General features: G+C 40.2%; 1 long non-coding RNA gene across 1 annotated transcript in view; it reads right to left on the minus strand.

Annotated features, from left to right (window-relative positions):
• LOC122446165 overlaps positions 1–20331 on the minus strand; it is a 246805-nt gene that overhangs the window by 1142 nt on the left and 225332 nt on the right. Inside the window, exons 2-4 of the long non-coding RNA XR_006270799.1 lie at positions 5978–6267; positions 3070–3233; positions 240–347 (exon numbers count right to left, since the gene is read on the minus strand). This is a non-coding gene — a long non-coding RNA (uncharacterized LOC122446165). The remainder of the gene's footprint in view (positions 1–239; positions 348–3069; positions 3234–5977; positions 6268–20331) is intronic.

Raw genomic sequence — 20331 nt, forward strand, 5'->3', positions numbered from 1 at the left:
AACTGTCCTTCTAAGTACATTTTGGAAATACTTAGGTTTGTGAGGCCAACTGCTGCATATTTTTGTTATTATAACTGCCTGTGATAAGCACACTTTACCCTGTATCTGTGAGTAGAAAACCCTCTGATTCCAGGCCCCCTGCTCTTGTCTCTGCCCAGCTGATGGTTGCCTCTGATTCTGTGTGTGTGTGTTTCCATTTAGCTTTCCATCTAGGAAAGGCTATCAAGTCCCTTGCTTACTTTGGTCTTTATGTCCCTCGGATCTGCTCCCTTCCCCTTCTCTGCTCTGCTGTGTCTCACGTTGTTTCACAGGCTCATGTGTCAGCTGGCTTCTGGCAAACGCCTGGCCTGTGGAAAGACAGGCAGGTGATTGTGGAGTCAAAGAAAGAACCCAAGTGATTTTTCCCTCTACTTCACTATCTTGGGCATCATCTCAGCCATTGACCATGTCTCTTCTATTGCTCCAGCTCCTGCCAAGTGACAGGAATTCTACTTTCTGACTGGTGACTTTAGTCCTTGGGCTACAGTAACCCCAGACCCCTGCCTACAGCTGCTAGCAGCTTCTTGCTGTTGCTGATGTCTGAGCTATCTGACTGCTCCCTATATAGATTTTTAGCTTCATCATTGGTGATACCCATTCACTCTGTTAAATATTTACAGTATTTTTTTTTCCTGGTTGAATCATGACCTATGTTGAGGGTAATATTGAGTTATGGATCATACTAATGTTGAGCTGGATGGAAAACTTCATGAGAAAGAGCCACTAGAACTGTATATGTGATTGCATATAGGAGCTGAAGACCGTGACTAATAAAATATGACTCCAATATCTTTGTAATCAATCAGTTTCAGTACCAGAAAATGAACTCAAGAGATAAAGCAGTGATTAAGAAATGAAGACTGCTGTTGGCTTTCCACTAAGAAACTTATGTGAGTTCTGGGCAGGTTTCAGACCATATTATCACAGGCCGTCAGGCCAATCCTTTAAGCAAAATTTTGGGCAGTGAGGGACATCATGGTTGATGATGCTGTAAGTTATTTCAATAAGGTAGCAAAAACATCTGGGTTCTCAGAGTTAATATAAATGAAACCAGAAGAGTGAGAGTAGAGAGAAATGGCATAAAACATGGAGGATAAGAAGAAACTCAGCAGTGCTGGAAATGATAACCTCTACCCCAGAGGTTGCCAAACCACAGCCCACTGGCCAAATCTATTGGCTGCCTGTTTTTGTCAATAAAGTTTTATTAAAACACAGCCACACCTGTTTATTTACACGCATCATCTATGACTGCTTTTGAGCTTCAACAACAAAATCGATTCGTTGAAGCAACATCTCTCAGAGCCTAAAATGTTTCCCTTTGATCCTCCACAGAAATTTTCCAATCCCTGCTTTAGTCTCACATGTAGCAGTCCACAAGCCCTTCCTGATGAAGTCCCAACATTTCAAAGCAGAATTAAACTCACTTGCATCTGTGCTCTCATGGCTCTGTTTATATACAGCATTATCACACCGATCACATTGTAACTCGACTCTGCAGAGATTGTGCTCACCCATCTCCCCATTGGTTAGAGCAAAAACCACCTTGTCAACCCACTTCCATCTAGCCCCTGCACAAATTGCCAACATGATCTTGAGTCAGGCTATTTCCATTTTCAACAACTCCCCACCACAGCAGCTCCTATCACATTTAGGATAAAACTTCAGTGCTTTACTGTGGTCTCGAGGTCTCTGCCTGCAACTAGGACCCCATGTCATACAAAGTCCTGCTCCAGCCATGCTGCCTCGCTTACAGCGTCATGCCAAACTTGTTCTCCTCTCAGGGCTTTTGAAATTATAGCTCCCCTGCATGGAAAACTCCTCTTCCAGATCTTCCCCGCTGGCCACTTCCTCATATTCATATCTCAGCACAGATGTCACCTACTCAGAGAAGCTGTTGCTAATGATCCCAGCAAAGTGCTACACTCTCTAGTGCATCATTCTATATCAGTTCACCCACTTTATTTTATTCATAGCTCTCATGGCCATCTGAAATTATCTTGTTTATTTGTTCACTTATTCATTAGCTGTCTCCAACAATGCCAGCTTGCTAAAGCAGGGACCTTGTATCTTGGGTTTATTGTTGCATTCTCAATGTTTAGAATAATTCCTGACATTTAGGTGTTCAATAAAGATTTGTGAATCCATGAATGAATGATTTATAGAAGCATTCATTGATTTGTACTTTGTGTCAAGCCAACAGCAAGCTCCTAGAGGTCAATGATCACAATTGTTATATCTTTGGGACATAACATGATGCCTAGAATTCAATTAATGCACTTACTAAAGGTTTGTTGAAAAAATCATTGTTATTGAGTGAATACTTCAAGATAATGAAAATGCATGCAACCATAGAAAAAATGGAATATACAAAATGAATTAGTTTAAATATTAAGGTATTCTTATGACAAATATTGATATATTGAACATTACAAGTTTTAAGAAATTTCAGAGAACGGTCATGGCTCCAGTTTACTTAATTGGCTGATTATCTTTGCCTTCAAACTATAACAAATATCTGCAAACATCTTTGTACAGATTTTCGGTTTGTTTGTACTGTATGTGTTCATCCATAGGTAAAGCCGACAGGTTTTCTCACCTGCTAATAAAAAAGATTGCAAACCTAGCATCTTCAAAAATAGTGCACTTCAGACCCAATCATGGAGTTAGAAGTCTGACAGTATTGCAATGAAAAACATAAGAGAAGAGTCTATTTCTCTCCAAGTTCTGTCTTTGATGACACTAATCATGCCTGCTTTTGTTAGTTCAGGTTTGGTTCAAAATGAATAGGGAATAGAGTAGACAGCTGAATGTCATGCTCTTTTTCTTTCTAAGGTAATTTACCCCCTGAAGAAAGAGAAAAATCAGTTTTTGCAGGTGCAAATTCATTCAAAGTCAGCTATCCAAAATCCAAGTCTTGTAAGTAAAGATGCTATGCCTTGAGGTTCAGATCCCAGCTACTGAAATGAATGACTAATGAACAAAGAAAATGGTCCTAATTCCACAAGAGATGGAGCCTTAAACAGCGCCTACCTTCTAGCTGCTCCCATGCACGTGTGTTCAGGTCCAATGCAGTTCCGTGCCAGCACACTTGCAGTTGGAGGAGGGGTAAATGTGTCATCTGGGGAGGCAGCTGTCAGGCCTGGCAGGGCGCAGTCACTTCTCAGGGTCACAGCATTCCAGCATCTGCTCCTCAGCTTTGCAGATCCAGAAAATGAAATGTGTCAGTGTGCTTGTAGTTGATTAATCCCCAGGAATTTACAAGAGACTGATGTACAAAGCAGACTGCCAATTTACCAATTTATACTAAGAAATGTAACTGCCAAACGGTTCCGAACATTTATGTCAGCAGGAGAAGGCAGCCTGCTAAAGACATGAGGAGGTCAATCATAATCCAAAGTTTGGTGGGTAGTCACAGACTTGGCACGTATGGATTGGAGCAGGAGGGGGAAGTTGGATGACCTTAAGATCTGGTGTCACTAAAGCTGACCCATCCATCTCCAAACTGGGATTGACCTGCCAGGAAGGCAGGACACTTGGATTCTCTGGCCAGTGCTGGAAACACATAGACAATTCCTGTTCACTGGCCTTCCCTTTTCTAGATTCCTTGCTGGACACCCACATATTCTGCCTTTACATATATTAATGCCATTGAATAGGGTGTGCCTTTTTTCTATGTTCAGTGAGCCCTTATTATTAACAGTAATGAGCTAATATTAATATTTATTGAGTGGTAATAAGTGCTGGATGTATGCTAACTTCACAGTCAATTCTGCTTAAATGCTTGTTTTGAAAACACTAAACTTGTTTAAGAACCATATATTAGGGAACAGTTTGAACATACTGCGAATTCATTTGCTTATACACAACTTTGTCTGCAGGAACCCCTAGGCCAAAGCAAAAACTCAATGGAATCCAACCGCTATGAATATACAAAGTGTATACATGGACATAGATCAGATCTCTACCAGCTGCCTCAGTTCACCACATGAGTCAACTCATCCATATCCAGTGTCACAACTTTCTTTCCAATTTCAGATACACACACCCCCTCACCACCAATCTGGCTTCCCTGGTGGCTTGGTCCGTAAAGAATCCACCTGCAATGCAGGAGATTGACTGCAGTACAGTGAGCCTGGGTTCAATCCCTGGGTCGGGAAGATCCCCTGGAGAAGGAAATGGCTACCCACTCCAGTATTCTTGTCTGGAAAATCCCATGGACAGAGGAGTCTGGTAGGCTACAGTCCATGGGGTCATAAGAGTCAGACACAGCTTAGGTACTAAACCACCACTCCCAACCCATCCACTGCTCCACCATAACCCACAAGCTGCAACCCTCTGGCACCCAGTTTCACAGCCAACTCCAGGTCTTTTCACAGGGCCATATTTACTGTAGTATCTATGTATTTCTTAACCACTTATCATGTAAAATTGCTCTAGTATTTCCATTAAAGTATCCTCCTCTTTTTTGTGTTTCACCAGTGTTTTAGTGTTGTGCTTCTAACCTCATTTCTCCTGTAAGTTTGTGGTTTGTGTACTTCTGCACAGCACAGTGACTTTAGGAAATGCATATGTTGCATTATAGTAGAACTGAATGTACCTTATTATCCTATTTAAATCTTGCAAAAAGTATCATTTTTCATTGGAGGACACTGATATTCCAGGGGTTTGAGTAATTTACCCAAGAACAAAGAGTTGGTGAGTAGTTAAGCAAAGATGCAAACTCTCTATTCTAACATACTCTGATAGCTTTGGGCTCCTAATCTGATATAGGGCCAACTTGTCTTTTCAGGTGGTTTCACCAAGAATAATTGATTTCAGATACTCAGAAGTAGGGCGGTAGAGTAGTAAAAATATGCTTTTTGGAGCCCTGCTGCTGAATTCAGATCCTGGCTCTGTCACTTACAACCTGTGTGACAATGGGTGAGTTATATAATATGGCCAACTGTTGCAAAATGGCCCAGGAATCTCCCTCCTTATACCCTTGCCCTTTGAAAAATGCTTTGCCATCAAGAGGCAGATTCTATTTTCCTCACCCCCCCCCCCGCCCCCGGCTCTGGGTTGTCACTCTGAACTGCTCTAATGAACAAATATGGCAGAAGTGGCACTGTACCAGTCTCGAGGTTAGACCTCAGGAGCCCTTGAATGCTTCACTCATTCTCCCGGAAAACTGCCACCACCGTGTGAACAACCCCAGACTTGGCCTGTGAAGTGATGAGAGATGACGTGGTCCAGTCACCCCAGTACCCCCAGATAACTCGTGAAAGGCCGAAAGTGTGAGTGAGGCCATGACAGACTTCCCACCCCCAGTGAGTCAGCAGCTAAGTACAGATACATGAATAAGGCCAGCTGACATCAACCAGACCCAGATCAGCAGAATTATTATTTTTTGAGTTACTAGATTTGAGGTTATTTGTTACACAGAAAAAAACACACCTGATGCATTTAACTTCTCTGTACATGAACTACCCAATATGTAAAATGGGAAAAATAACAGATCTGGGAGGGTTAAATGAGTTAAGGATACAGAGACAGACTCAGAGTAATACCTTGGGTGTTAACAAAAATGAAGACTTAAACACCAATAGTTTATTATTATTATTATTTCTCAAGGTTCTGAGGGTTGACTGGGCTTGGGTGGTTCATGCTGAGGGTCTCTCAGACAAATGCAGGCAGACAAAGGTTCGGGCTGGGGTCGCTTTTTTTTTTTTTAATATTTATTTGTTTGGCTGCAGCAGGTCTTAGTTGTAGCACATGGGATTTTACCTCTGGCCTGTGAACTCTCAGTTGCCACATGCAAACTCATAGTTCCAGCATGTGGGGTCTAGTTCCCGGACCAGAAACGGAACCTGGGCTCCAGCATTAGGAGCATGAAATCTTTGCTACTGGATGGCTGGGGAAGTCCCAGGGCTGGGGTCTTCTTGAGAGCTTCTTCACTTACCTGGTGGTACCTCAGCTAGAAGACTCAAAAGGACCAACAGGAGCACATCTCTCTCTCCCTTTATTCTTTGGGGTCTCTCCAAATAGTGAATTTGCATAAGTTAGGCTTTTTCCTTGGCATATGTTGATTCTCAGAATCCCAAGAGAAGGCAGGCAAAAGCTGCATGATCTTTTCCATTCTTGGCTTGAACACCACGCTGTCCCCCTTTGCTGCATTCTCTCCATCCAGATCGTCACAAAGTCTTGTCCAAGTCTGAAGAGGAGGGCCGTACACTCAAGTACGGATGAGAGCTGTGTGAGAGAATTCATAGCTGTGTTTTAGGAACACAATGATCTCTTTACATACAGTTATCATTACATCCTTCTCCCAGCAACCCTACTAAGGGCAGCAAAAACTGTGTATCTTTTATTATTTGAAGATGTAGTTTTAGACTGTTTTAGGTTCACAGAAAAATTGAGAAAAAGAGATTTCCTGTAAATTCCCTGCTCCCCCACACGCGCTGACTTCCCCATCACCAACATCTCCCACTACAGTGGTACCTTTGTTACAACTGTTGAGCTGACATTGACCCATCCACTTTTAACATGAGGAAAACATGACTCAGAAAGATTGAATAATTTGCTGAAAGTCACAAAACTAGACATTCTCAGAGCTTTCACTCCACCCAGGATGTTTTTAGCCAAAACCTGTAATTTTAACCCATATGTGACACTACTAATCACATCTAGGTTTCCTGACCATCATGTTTAGTGGGCACAAAAATCTCTGAACTGGGAGGTAAGCGGCTGTCACTCCCACATGGGACACTGAATACACTAATGGAATGTAAGTAGCCAATCAAACCCTTCTTCTGGACCTTTCTCATAAGCCTGTTTATACTCTAAAATTACAAAACAATTGGTTTACTACAGATAAAGAAGCACCGAACAGTAGACAGGTAAGAATTTAGAGACAGAGGAAGCAAAAGAGACAGGGCAAAGGTAACCGAAGCAGCCTGGTACAGATAAAATAACAATTCTTTATATTTATATTAGTATTTTAAAAGTCAGATTTACATGGGTTATTTCACTCACCAGCAACAAAAAGAAAAGAGGTGTTATTTTATTCGATACCTGTGAAAGGACAAAAATGAAATCTCCTTCCCATAGACACACCACTGGGAATGACAGAGCTGAGTTTGTAACTCAGGCATGGAGTCCTAGTCCTAACAGCTGCCTACTACCCACAGGTACAGTGGGGTAACTTATCCCACTCCTGTTGAATATGCCATTTAACTGCTTCTGCTTGAGTTTCTATGTCTTTACACTTTGAGGGGGTTGTTCAAATAGCTTTTAATGTCCCTTCTCTGATTTTTCGTGCATCATGGTAAAAGTGTCATGGCTTGCTCTGATGCCCCGGAAGGTAAGAATGAGCCTGATTAAAATTATCTTTAAGAATCCCTTAGTTGCGTTTCATATTGAAAGCTGATACACATCATTGTTTAGTTTTCCCCCCTGTGTTTTTCCTATTGGGGTTTCCTTTGATGAGCCCCAGATGAAGTCAATGACTTTGGTTAAAGGTCTAAACTACATTCAGTGTAGAGACATGCTCAGCCTGGAAACTGAGACTAGCCAAAGGGGCAATTGATTCATTCCCCGTATAATAGTCACCATCTCAATGGAATGGCTGGCAGATAAAACTATAGTATGAAATTTCTATTTAATATTGGGTTATTGGATTTTCCTTTGTTTGTTGGCTTTTCTCCATTGGTTGTTTTTTCCTGTTTTTTCTTAAAAGGCTGGGCACATAGAGATCACTTAAGTATCATCCAATACTATTATTAAGTAAGAAAATATAAAGAATTGGGAGCCATAGTTGGACAGAGGAAGGATAGTCACAAAACTATATATGTAATGAAGCATATGAACTGAGTAAGAAAGACCTCAATTCAAAACCAGACTCTCCTACATGTGCACCCCAATGTTCATTGCAGCACTGTTTACAATAGCTAGGACATGGAAACAACTAGATGTCCATCAGCAGATGAATGGATAAGAAAGCTGTGGTACATATTCACAGTGGAATAGTACTCAGCTGTTAAAAAGAACATATTTGAATCGGTTCTAATGAGGTGGATGAAACTTGAGCCTATTATACAGAGTGAAGTAAGTCAGAAAGAAAAGCACCAATACAGTATATTAATGCATATATATGGAATTTAGAAAGATGGTAATGATGACCCAATATACGAGACAGCAAAAGAGACACAAATGTAAAGAACAGACTTTGGACTCTGTGGGAGAAGGCGAGGGTGGGATGATTTCAGAGAATAGCACTGAAACATGTATATTACCATATGTGAAACAGATGACCAGTCCAAGTTCGATGCATGAAAGCGGCCACTCAAAGCCAGTGCACTGGGACAACCCAGAGGGATGGGATGGGGAGGGAGGTGGGAGAGGGGTTCAGGATGGGGGACACATATACACCCATGGCTGATTCATGTCAATGTATGGCAAAAACCACCACAATATTGTAAAGTAATTAGCCTCCAATTAAAATAAATAATGTAAAAAAATAGAATCTACAAGAAAAAAAATCAGACTCTTTTTCTCAGTCTTTGGTAATCTTGGAGTTGGAATCTATAAAACTGAAACAACACCTACACATGGGCCTGTAAGGAGAAGTAAAGGAAATAATATGCATAAAGTGCTTAACACAGAATCTGGCATACCGTAAGTGTTCAAGAAAGTCACTTAAAATAATTATTTTTGTATTATCACGGAAAGGAGAGAACTTGGGCAGGAAGTAGCCCAAGGAAAGAATATCACAAAGCCATAAATAAGCCTAGGAATAGACAAAAATGTATTCTCCCATCAAGAATTATCCCTTCAGATGGGAGAGCAAATGTTTCTATGAGGAGATATTTTAAGAAGATGGTACTTGAGTGTGTGTGGCTGATGTCTTATTCTTTCCAAGTCCCATTCTGCATTCTCTCCAAAGCAAAACAATAGCTAAAATGGGAACCATGAAATAGCCTTTATGACACCCCTACTATAAAGTTAAAAAGACCAGAACTTTGTTTACCCTGCTTTAGGCAGTAGTCACAGTCCCAGGAATGGAAAGGCCTCAGGCAAGCATTTGAAGGTTGAAGTTCTTTGTGACAGTCTGGCCATAAAAAGAATCTCCCTAGGAAGTTGTGTAGTTGTGCGTGCGTGCATGTGTGTGTGTGTGTCTGGGTGTGTGTGCAGTCAACTTATAAAATATTCACAATCTAAAAGTTGAGAGTTCTGTTTTATTCCGTGGGAAATTTTAGAACATCAAGCCTAGGAGACAGCCTCTCAAGTAACCCTGAGAGAATTGCTCTGAGGAGGTGAGGAGAGGAGCCAGATTATACAGAAATTTTGCAACAAAGGACAGGTAATCTCTTCATCAAAAGATTACTGCTAATTAAAGAAAAACAGATATCCCAAGTTAAGGAATTTAGTATTCCTCAATGTGTGGGAAGACGCAAAAGTCTGGGTTCACTGAAATCATTCCTTTCATGTGCATCTCAGTATCCTGTGTATTTCACATCCTGAGCTCCCTTGGGGCTCCCCATAGGGAGTAGTTGCAGTCCTAATGGCTGCTAGTTCCCAGGTATTCTCCTTCCCGAGTGCCTTTAGGGATGTCCCTGGTAGTTCAGTTGTTGAAGAATCTGTCTGCAATGCAGGAGACTCTGGTTCGATTCCTGGGTTGGGAAGATCCCCTGGAGAAACGATAGGCTATCCATTCCAGTATTCTTGGGCTTTCCTGGTGGCTCAGCTGGAAAAGAATCCACCCACAAACCCAGGAGACCTGGGTTTGATCCCTGGGTTGGGAAGATTTAGGGCTCAGGAACCTGCATTGAAGGGCTGCAATCACTGATGACTGTGACATCCTTGTTTACTGATATGGCAGGAAATACTCCATTTCTCAGGGTGTCAGCAGGTTTTTTGACCCCTCAGGAACTTCAAGGGATTAGGAAAGTTTTGCATTTGAGCCAAAACCTATACCATAAACTTAAAGCTATAGAAAAACAAACCCTTATAACATTGCAATTGGAGAAACAAGGAAGCAGAAAAATGTTCCCCCAGTGTTTCAAGAGGGAACAAATGCATGCAAATTAATAAGACTACCTCACAGAGACAAAGAATAACATCACTTCCACCACTCCAGGCTTTGCTGCAGCTGGGAGATGCAATACCTTGATTTGACCCCCTCTCATAACAGCACTCGGAGAAGGCAATGGAAACCCACTCCAGTACTCTTGCCTTGAAAATCCCATGGACGGAGGAGCCTGGTAGGCTGCAGTCCATGGGGTCGCAAAGAGTCAGACGTGACTGAGCGACTTCACTTTCACTTTTCACTTTTATGCATTGGAGAAGGCAATGGCAACCCACTCCGGTGTTCTTGCCTGGAGAATCCCAGGGACAGGGGAGCCTGGTGGGCTGCCATCTATGGGGTCGCACAGAGTTGGCCACGACTGAAGTGACTTAACAGTAGCAGCAGCATAACAGCACTTCAAGTATTTTGCCAACAGACCCTCAACCATTTTTGATTTTTACCCAAGACCTCATTCAAGGAAGGAGTAAGATGCGGTAGAAGAAAAAAGGGAGTGAGAGGGAAGGAAATCTAGGAAGTCTCCCACATTCAGATTGAACAACACAGTAGGAATTAGTCTGCTGAATACTACATTTACCCGGGTCATGAAACCAGATGACATACGAGGCAACTGTAGGAGAGATTTTGTTTTTAATTTTCTGGCTGCATCGTGTGGCATGCGGGATACTGGTCCACCCATCCAGGAATCGAACCTGTGCTCCCTGCAGTGGAAGCACTGAATCTTAACCAATGGACCACCAGGGAAGTCTGGAGAGATTTATCTTAAGAGAAATGGGTAATGCCAGTATCAATAAGACTGAGGCGAAGATGGGAAAAAAAGGAAAAGAAGCATTAACTCTAGAGGCCAAAGAATGGTACCCTCTGACTCCAAGATAAAAATGTGCAGAAATATGTCATTAGAAGGAGAAACTACTCTCTAACACTTAGGAGCTTGCTAAGAGTTGAGGCTTTGAAGTTTGGGTTGAGGGTCAGTGACTACTTATACATTTAATACGATAGGGTAAGTCACTCTTACCTTACCACAGGTATAGGTAAGTCCTATACCTGTGCTCTTCACATGAGTTCATTTAAATTACATTAAATGGCTTTTGCTTTGCATGGTCAACAATGGAATTGCTTGCAAAACTTCCTATTCTGTGATCAGGTGTGAGGATTGCCCTTCTCTTCCTGCTTTGAGGTTACATGTGGTCCTATGACTTGCTTTTCTATTATGAGCAGAAGTAACGTGTCACTTTCAGGCAGAAACTTTAAATGAGAGTCAGTGTATGATTTACTGTATCTTCTTTCCTTGCTTTGGTGATTATAAAAATATGTATCAAGATGGCATCTCACCACCCTGTGCCCTTAAGTGGCTCCAATGGGCAGGACATGCCTACTGACTTGAGATGGATATGTAATATGAATGACAAGTAGGCATTTACTATATTGGGTCATTAAAAGGCCTGATCATTGTCTTCTCCCCGTTTCACACTTGTGAGATCATATTAGAAATCACCGCTGGACTAGTTTGCATTCCCACCAACAGTGTAAGAGGGTTCCCTTTTCTCCACACCCTCTCCAGCATTTATTGCTTGTAGACTTTTGGATAGCAGCCATCCTGACTGGTGTGTAATGGTACCTCATTGTGGTTTTGATTTGCATTTCTCTAATAATGAAATGTTGTGAAGTAATTAGCCTCCAACTAATAAAAAAATTAAAAAAAAATAATAAAAAAAAAAAAGAAAGTTTACCTCTTAAAAAAAAAATAAAATAAAATAAAATTATCATTCAAAAAAAAAAAAAAAGAAATCACCGCTGGTACAAGTCACTCAGACTAGTGTTTACTGCATCTGAAATTAAAACAAACTTTATTTCCCCTGACTCACTAAATATCCCTTCTTCAGGCAAAGACCTTGGATTTGCCAGAGTAGGATGTCCAAGCCTCGAAACCAGTATCTTTGGTCAGCTGGTCTAAATTTAGATGGTAACTTATATTTGCTTTCACTAATAAAAATAAAAGTGAACCTCACAAAATGATGGAACGAACCCTAAAGACAGCTGCCTAAACCTTTACCCTTCACCAAAGAGTCTTTAACACCATGACCTCCTTACTTTATGCCTTCAGTGAAAACTCTGTCCACAGAGAACCACAGGTGACATCAAAGCAACTATGTTTTATTCAGTGCTTGTCTTTTCAGTTTTTCCATTTTCAAGTTCTTTTCTTGTGTCAAAGCTGATTTTCTGTTTCTTTGCTCCTCCCACATCTCATTTTGCAGAGCCTTTGCAATAAGGTTGCTTTCCAAGCCATGCAAGAAGAAGCAGGACAGTTTCTATCCCTTTAGACATCTGGAGGAATTCTCTTGCCCTTTACACACCTTCAGAAAGGAGTCTTAAAAGTCCAAAGGAATAGCTCAAAAGCCTTGCAAATTGCTAGTGACTGTGACCCTTTCCATCTAATTTATTTCAATCTTCAAGGCCTGTATTAGTCTCTATTTTTATAGCAAAGCAATGGACTGTCTTTAAGGCTTTCATTTCTTATTTTTATTTTACTTTCTGTCTCAACATCTTTTTTTCATTTCCTCTAAACAATTTTCAGTTCACTTCTCCAACTCGACATTCATCTTGACAAGAGATAGGGAAGTAACTTGTAGGAAAAAGGGACAAGAAGACAAAGGAAAAAGAGAAGTGGGGCAAAGTAATTATTGTAGTGAAGTCTTTAGAGAAGTTTGATAATGTGAGAAGAGTGGAGAATCAGGTTTTGAATGGATTTTACTGTGCAGAATGGGGAGAGACCATGAGGGAAAAAAAAAAAAAAATCAGAGAATTAAAGTGAGAGTTAATAGAAGAAAAGAGTGAAATGGAGTTAGGCGCCCTTTAGTGGCTTGGTCATCAGTTGAGTTCATAAATTGTTACTACTGGACAAACCACTGGCCTTAGGAAACAGTGTCAAGAGAAAATGCTTAGTCCAATGACACATAACAACTTGTAATTTCTCATGGCATTTGTTACTTAGTGAAAGTGGAATGCCTGACTCTGCTTATTTCAATAAAAACAGCTTTGACACATATGAACAGTATACTTGATTGGGACAGCAACCAAAACAATGACTCGTTTTCATCTCACATGCAAATCTTAAGACTTAACTGACAAAACCATACTGTTTTATAATTATTTTTGCATCTAGTTACCATACATTTGGAACCATATTCTTCTCTGAAGCACATCAACACAATTTTTTTCAAGCTGGAAAATGCCTGTCTACCCACCTTCTTTTCTCTTCTTCTGGTATTTACCAAGTGGCTAATGTATGTAAACCTTTGTGTTCCATTTTCAAATGGCTCAGAAATAAAGCTAGATGAAGCAGCCCTCTTTTTGGTATCCCTGATGAAATTTTAGTTCTGGAGAAAACAAAGCAATATTGTAATCTGATTTATAATGGTAAGAGACCTATATTGTTTTTATCTGCCAGGTACCTTTTATTTTTCTAATAACAATGCCCCTCCTCTGCCTTAAAAAAAAATGTCCTTCTCTCATGCCACCTGGTTCTGGTGTGACTGTCAGAACACTTTTCTCCTTTCTCTAACCCCCTTCCCTATGGAGTAGGGCACTAACCCAGACCTCACCAACTGTGTCCCTGCTAGAGCAGATACACACTTGAACCATTGTAAGGGAAAGAACAAATATCACATTTTGCTATTTTAACATTTGTATTTAATTTGATTTTCTACCGTAAGCCTCATGTGTATGTGTGTGCACCCATGTACACTCAGTCGTTTGGTCTCATAAATTTTGTTAAATGCTTTAACATTCAGTCAGCAACTTTTTAAAAAACAGTCAACCATGTGAAAATTCACAACAGCAGGAAGTTAATCTTTACTTCCCTTATTCTCATAGATGTTATACAGTTTAAAGTTACTGCTCTCGCCAAGAGAAGTAACAGCACCTTAGTCTGCCTGGGGGGATGAATAGTCATGAATCCATGACCAAAAGTGGGAGATGTATATTACTAATAGGAATGGGAGGAACATAAACTACTAGTGAACTCTAGATTCACGCTTGGTTATACTGAACTACATATAATGTATATAGTGGTCAAATATGGTTTTTAAAATGACCTTACATAATTTAAAAAAAAAAAAAAAAACACTTGGGCATTCTACTCCAACAAATTCTCTCTTAAAAAAATTTTTTTTAATTTATTTGGTTGTGCTGGGTGTTAGTTGAGGCACTCAGGATCTTTAGTTGAGGCATGAGAACTCTTAGTGGTGGCATGTGGGATCTAGTTCCCTGACCAGGGATGCTCCCCTGTGTTGGAAACATGGAGTTTTAGCCATTGGACCACCAGGGAAGTTTTAACAACCAATTCTCTTTATATACAATTCAATCTTGAATAGGTGGGGATTTTTTAATTGAAGTTCAGTTGATTTACAGTATTGTGTTCATTTCTAGGATAGAGCATAGTGATTCAGTATTTTTGCAGATTATATTCCATTATAGGTTATTACAAGATAATGGGTCTAATTCCCTATGCTAGAACAGTAAATCCTTGTTGCCTACCTATTTTATACATAGAATTTTGTATTCTTTAACCCCATACTCCTGTTTTATTCCTCCCCGCATCTCACATTTGGCAACCAAAAACTTGTTTTCTTTATCTGTGAGTCTGTTTCTGTTTTGCTTATGCATTCATTTGTATTGTTTATTTAGATTCAGGTGGGCTTTTTTTTTTTTTGTTAACATTATTTAGCTATTCACCCAGAAAACTGCCTAACAGTGTTCTGACTAGACATATCACGAAAGGTCATCCAACCCTGGAATTTACAGACCTGACTGTGCACAAGAGCCACCTGTGGAATTTTTTTTTTTTTTAATTCTGACTTCCAGATCCTTCCCCCTTTATTTTTAACAAGTTCCATGTGTGATTCTTCTCTACATCTAGCTTAGGTTGAGAATCACTAGCTCAGTCCATCTTTCTCCAAATTGTTCATCTTCAATCTTGAAAAATTAAAATTCCAAAAGTGTGCATGCTTAGAGTAGGAATCACCTTCTTACTCTTCATATAAGTATTTCAGTTTCAGAACACAGAGGCTCTCCTTGATGACTGTAAGCTGTCAAGATCCTTTTGCGATGTAAAGTACATCACCAGAGTTGTTTACAAGATGCAGGGTCCCATTTTGTATGGTGGTAAAATGATGAATCAGATGCACCAAGTGTTTTAATGACTCAAACATAAATTTCTGGGTAGATCTCACTTGCAAATAATTGTATTAATTATTTCAGGCTATTTGGATACCACCTAGTAAAGTTTGGCATCCATGGTCATGGTCAAGAATGTAACATTTTCTCCCCAAACATTCTGAAATTTACATTTAGAGAGTAATGAGTTAGTCAATATCTGGTCTCTAGCAGAAAGAGAGGAAGTGGAGATTCTCTTCCATGGAAGGAGAGAAAAAACATAACAGGAAATGCACAGGCAGGAGAATAGTTCGCTTAGACCTCAGGCACAACTTGTCAATACTTTGAATCCTTTCTTCCTCCCCCAGTTACACTAAAATCATTCCCAAGTCACACTTCTTTCTCTTCCACTCTCACACCTTGGAATAGGCTGTTCTGTACTCCTTGATGAAGTCCTGTTTCTTAAGACCCATCAAACTGTTCCCCTTCTGTATAGGTTTCTTTAGTTCTCTGGATCTGCTCTCTACCTGCCCAATATCTCTATTTAGCTTTCATGACAGTTCAGTTCATTTGCTCAGTTGTGTCCAACTATTTGTGACCCCATGGACTGTAGCATGCCAGGCTTTCCTGTCCATCACCAACTCCCAGAGCTTGCTCAAACTCATGTCCATCAAGTCATTGATACCATCCGACCATCTCATCCCTCTGTCTTCCCTTCTCCAGCCTTCAATCTTTCCTGGCATCAGGGTCTTTTCCAATGAGTCAATTCTTTGCATCATTGGAGTTTCAGCTTCAGCATCAGTCCTTCCAATGAATATTCACGACTGATTTCCTTTAGGAATGACAGGTTTGATCTCATTGCAGTCCAGGGGTCCTTTAGGAATGACAGGTTTGATCTCCTTGCAGTCCAAGGGACTCTCGAGAGTCTTCTCCAACAACACAGTTCAAAAGCACCAATTCTTCATCAAAAGCACACTTCAAAAGCATTTTTGATTTCCAATTCCTAGCACAGTGCCTGACACCCAGAAAGTGCTGAGTAAATGCTTATTGAATAGTAAATGAAATAATTTGCTTGATTAAATTTCCATTCTACTGAACATAACCTCCCCTAATTGTGTGTTTCAGTGGCAACTAGAGAGGGCTAGGTGTCCCCTTGAGTTCCATGACACAACAATAAATCCACTGGCCTTTTGAAATAACAGACAGAAGCCCTTGCCTGGCAGCTGCATTCAGGAACTTGCCAATTCTGTGACTGGGTTGCTGTGGTTTCAACCCATGAAGAGACAGAGGAAAAACCTGGTGTGAAAAATCCAAGTGTGTGGAACCAGGTAAACCAAATGACCAGTTTCAAAACCCAGGAATATCAGCTTTATTCTGGCAGTATTTTTTTTTTAATTGTAATTGCTTTACAATGCTGTGTTGGTTTCTGCTATACAACAAAGTGAATCAGCTACATGTATCTCCTTCTTTGTAAGCCTCCCTCCCACCCCACCCCAACCCTACCCCTCTAGGTCATCACAGAGCACCGAGCTGAGCTCCCTGGTATACCGCAACTGCCCACTAGCTGTCTGCTTTACACATGGCAGTGTATACACGTCAGTGCTACTCTTCCAATTTGTCCCACAGTCCCTTCTCTAGGTCTGGCTCTCTGTTCCTGTCCTGCAGGTAGGTTCATTGGTACCATTTTTCTAGATTCCATATGTATGTGGTAATATATGATTTTGTTTTTCTCTTTCTGACTTACTTCACTCTGTATGATGCTCTCTAGGTCCATCTACATCTTTGCAAATGGCACAGTTTCATTCCATTTAATTGCTGAGTAATATTCCATTGTATATATGTACCATATCTTCTTTATCCATTCCTCTATCAAGGGACACTTAGGTTGCTAAAGATACATGTACTCCATTTCATTGCAGCACTGTTTACAATGGCAGTAGGTATTGAGAGCTGTCCTAAAACAGTAGGTATTGAGAGCTGTCCTAAAACCAAGAGGAGGACAGAGATCAAAGATTAGGGGCATAACCATGGATCCCAGGAAGAGATGATATAGGTTGCAGGGAGTAGCAAATGATGACTCGGTTTTACCAGGACTGAAAGACTATAATAGTCAGGACTCTAGAATTACAAGTGATTTAAAAAAAACCCAAAATGAATGTAACTGCAAAAGAATATACAGGAAAATATACATCCCTCTTCTAGGATCCCAAAGCCCTCTCTGGGCGTCCTTATAGTGTATAATATTGTCTTTTTTCACTACCAAACTGTGAGTCCTTCAAGAAAAGCCATTTCAACTTATTCCTCTTCTGTTCCAAACACCCCCCTAGGAACCCAACATATTGTCTGACACTTAATTTACACCTAACATGTTTTGCCGTTGAACTTTAAGAATAGAGAAGTGTCTAACTTATGCCTCTAAGTCCTGGAGCTAAAGACAAGATTTTAACCCAGTGTGTTTTACTATGTGAATTTCAGGATACTTCTAGGAGTTCCTTGAATCTGCCGTTATGAGACATTTTTGCCCTAAATTATGTGTGATGACTACAGCTTCATAGATGATAGAAATAAAGATATGAGCAGAAAAGGGAAAAAAAAAACACAGAAACAACACAGAAAGACTTCACTTTTTCTTAGTAATGATACACTAAACAGTATTTTATCTAATGCCTGAGATAAGTGAAAGCTTCTTTAATTCCACTGCTGTTTTGAAATGAAATCTGCCGTTGTTCTGACTGTTCGTTGCTCCAGACAAGTTTGGGTGTGCTGGCTGATATATGGTGCAGTGACTCTGATACAGTGTTAGATGTCTGAGTGACAGAATGGTATCAGCTTTTTGCAGAAGTTAGCTCCAATTTTTTTGAAAAAGAAGTTATCTGAGGAGATTGAGCAGTGACTGCATATGCATATAAATGCTCCAGCAGTCAAAGACTTGTAAAGTATCCACATTTTCCAAACTGACTTACACAATAGAGAGAAAAACTCCTAATTTTCTTCCAGTCTTATATATCATTAAAGGGGCACTATAAAATATATTTTATGTAAGTGTATATAAATATCATTGCTATAAAATATCATTGCTTCCCTTTCTTGCTTTTTATCACTATGAGTCCAGACATAAGATTATATTAACAGTAAATGGACATCCTGGCCTATGCTTTCTTCACAAGGAGAATGTCAAATTCTTACAATTATCACCTTATTTATTCCATATGAATTCAATGCATCAATTGCCTATTTTATGGCAGACATGGGATCTGAACATGGAGAGATGCCTAATTCATAGTCCTAGCCTTCAAAGTGCTCAAAGTCTAAGAAAAAAACAAAGAGTTATCATATAATACCCTAAGTGCTATGAAAAAGACTTTACAGGGTAATGTATTACCATAGAGCGGGAAAAAACCTCTAACTGCCCATCTGGGAGGATGGGAATTTGGAAGGGCTAGACATGTTTACAAGGAAATATCATGGAAAATTTACTGCAATTCCACGGAAATTTTGGAGATACTATTGTAAGACTTTGAGGTCTGCTAGGCTAAGTAGCGGAGAAGGCAATGGCACCCCACTCCAGTACTCTTGCCTGGAAAATCCCATGGACGGAGAAGCCTGGTAGGCTGCAGTCCATGGGGTCGCAAAGAGTTGGACACGACTGAGTGACTTCACTTTCATGCATTAGAGAAGGAAATGCCAACCCACTCCAGTGTTCTTGCCTGGAGAGTCCCAGGGTTGGGGAGCCTGGTGGGCTGCTGTCTATGGGGTCGCACAGAGTCGGACACGACTGAAGCGACTTAGCAGCAGCATACTGTTTTCCACATGGCTTCGCCAATTTACATTCCCACCAACAGTGTACAAGTGTATCCCTTTCTCCACATCCTTTCCAACATTTGTTTTTTGAAGGTTTTTTGATGATAGCCATTCTGACTGGTATGAGGTAATACCTCATTATGGTTCTGATTGGCATTTCTCTAATAATTTAACAATGTTGAGCAAATTTTTCATGTGCTTATTTACCATCTCTTCTTCTTTCAAGGAATGTCTATTTAGGTCTTCTACCCAATTTTTGATTTGGTTGTTTAGTTTTCTGATATCACATTGTATGAGCTGTTAATGTATTGGGGAAATAACCCCTTGCCAGTTGTGTCATTTGCAAATATTTTCTTCCATTTCACAGGTTCTTTTCATTTTGTTGATGATTTCCTTTGCTGTACAAAAGCTTTTAAGTTTGATTAGGTCCCATTTGTTTATTTTTGCTTTTAATTTTTTTGCCTTAAGAGATGAATCTAAGAAAATATTGCTGTGACTTATGTTGACTGTTTCACATGTGCTCTCTTCTTTGACCCCGATCATGACTATTAAACTCCAGGCATAATGGAGATAGGGAGAGAGTACACTATCTCATTCATAGAACTTAAAGACATTTTGTAATTACTAGGGATACCTGTATAGGAATGAAGATGGAGGGACTTTCTCCTTACAGGAGTACACTTCCTTTTTCTTCCTGACTGCAATTTGGTTCTCTGTTTCACTACATACTTCAAAGAATTCTGACTATCACTACCCAGTATCCTTTCTAAAGTGATTCAAATCCATGACAAATCCAGTTTCTGAAGAAGTGATTGCAAGCCCTGGATGTTCCCCATTGCATAAACAATTATCACAAGAACTATTCCAACACATTTTTAAGAATAAAATATACTAATTTAAAACATTAACATGTATAACATCATATTTTGAGGAAGTATATTTTTAAGACATATAAAAAAGATAAATAAGAAAGTGTTAAGATGTTACACTGCAAAATCTTTAGATTCTAAGGAGATTCCATGTTCTAAATAGCATTTTGCCCAGGACGGTTACTGTGACTAGTTTGAGGTGAACTGGGTAGGCTGCAGTCCATGGGGTCGCTAAGAGTTGGACACAACTGAGCGACTTCACTTTCACTTTTCACTTTCATGCATTGGAGAAGGAATGGCAACCCACTCCAGTGTTCTTGCCTGGAGAATCCCAGGGATGGCGGAGCCTGGTGGGCTGCCGTCTATGGGGTCGCACAGAGTCGGACACGACTGAAGCGACTTAGCAAC

This window comes from Cervus canadensis, chromosome 8 (genome assembly GCF_019320065.1).
Source record: "Cervus canadensis isolate Bull #8, Minnesota chromosome 8, ASM1932006v1, whole genome shotgun sequence".
Classification (NCBI taxonomy): domain Eukaryota; kingdom Metazoa; phylum Chordata; class Mammalia; order Artiodactyla; family Cervidae; genus Cervus; species Cervus canadensis.